This window comes from Mesitornis unicolor, unplaced genomic scaffold (assembly GCF_000695765.1).
Source record: "Mesitornis unicolor isolate BGI_N332 unplaced genomic scaffold, ASM69576v1 scaffold13636, whole genome shotgun sequence".
Classification (NCBI taxonomy): Eukaryota; Metazoa; Chordata; class Aves; order Mesitornithiformes; family Mesitornithidae; genus Mesitornis; species Mesitornis unicolor.
Genome location: NW_010193066.1, coordinates 34,967 through 36,657, shown reverse-complemented (window position 1 = coordinate 36,657; position 1,691 = coordinate 34,967). Strand labels below are relative to the sequence as shown.

The following is a 1,691-nucleotide window of genomic DNA, read 5'->3' as shown; positions in this document are numbered from 1 at the left end:
AGAGAGGTATGGACTTCGGCTTAGAAAGATGCTCTGTGAAAAACCTGGAAGTAGTATTTCTTGGCCGTGGCTTCTAGGCAACTTCTAACTAGTCAAAAGCTGTTATAACTGTATTCTATGTTTGTTTCTCTACAGCAGGCTTCACTTGCAAGGTTCAATAATGTGGAAAAAAAATCCTTTACTTGAACGGTTGTTTAGAGTTTTCCTGTTCTTGTTAAGATTAGTGCAAGTATTTACTAGCCAAATATTTGAGCATCAGTGTGGAATACATCCAAAGCATTTCCCAATTGATATCTATCAGTAGCTTAAAAGCAAGCTTTCCTGTACTCCATACTCAGTGTTTTAAATTTTTTCTCATTTCTTTACTGAACACTAAAATTTTTCCAGTGGATTGATTAATCAGTCTACAGTAGGCCTTGAAAGGATTTAAAGGATTTAACTTCTTCTTGAATGCTTTACAAGTAGCCCAAGGATGTAAGGCTCTGTAGTCTATAGCATATAAATTGTTGCAGAGACAATTTCTTCTCAGCTCTGAGCTGGTTGGAATCTGCATTACTTCCGAGTGTTATTTGCTTGGAAGTTTTCATTTCTTTTTTCTCCCTCCATCTTACTTTTTTTTTTATTACTCACTTTTATCTGAATGTAACCATCACCGTTATAGCTTCAGTCTGTTCCTTCATATCAGGTAGGGTAAAATCTGAGATGTTCAAAATACCATTGATTTTATTTTGTGATCTGAAGTAAAATCTTTGATAATTCCAAGAACATCTAGTGCTTTTCCTGACTCGTCCAAGAATAAAAGGCATCTATTTATTGCTTCTGATTAGGATACTTTAATCTACTGTTTTATTTTGTATTTTCGTCAGAAAATGTTTAGTTATGGCCTTACTTCCTCTGGAGCTACAAGTTGAGTATATGCACGCAGTGTGCCAGGCCCTTTCTTAATCTGATCATCTTCCCTTATATGAACTGCATCATTCCCTCCAGTTTTATGATGACCTCTAAAACATTTCTCTCATTAGTATCACTAGTTAAAATTAGCATTGCTTTTGTTTTCATTGTCTGTCTACAGATATTCAAATATTACTCTGATATTCCAGCTTTAAATGGTGCTTGTAGCTTTGTTTCCTGTTACCACCAAGATTAGTATTTTAACCTCACTTTTATGCTTGTATCCCTTCAAACAAGGCTCAAAGCTTTGTAAAGAGGAGAATTTGTTTTTCTACAGCATTCTTTTACTGTTTCCATTATAGGCGTGCTCTTACCCCTGAGGAATAGCCCTCACCCTCACCTCTTCTCTCACCTTCAAAAAATGAGCTTTATTTGTTCTTGCCCCTGGGTTTTCTTGCAGAACTGGGGCACGAGGACTCATCAGATTTTTGTTTCTTTTTTTATTATCTTGGTTGATTTGCTTCTGCTCAGGTGTAAATACAACACATGGCTGCAAAGCTCAAGATCTACAGACTGAGGTGCAACTGCCAAAGATGTATTTATTTGACTTTGACCATAGCGATGCAAAGATGAAAGAAAATGTAGACCCTGATTCACTTCCTTGCTGCCCTTCCTGGTGACTGCTGGCTTCCTTCTTTGGCTGGTGCTGACCAGTGGCTGTTGGGCCAGGGAGTGATATTGTTGGAGCTGTGGGAAGGCAGTCATCCATCCCACCGCTACTTTGGGCTGCACAGTGCAAG

General features: G+C 38.0%; 1 protein-coding gene across 1 annotated transcript in view; it reads left to right on the top strand.

The window, feature by feature from the left end:
- Window positions 1–1,691, top strand: part of LOC104542877 (solute carrier family 12 member 7-like) — a gene marked incomplete at its 5' end in the record, with an annotated part of 34,132 nt that overhangs the window by 24,788 nt on the left and 7,653 nt on the right. The window lies entirely within an intron of this gene.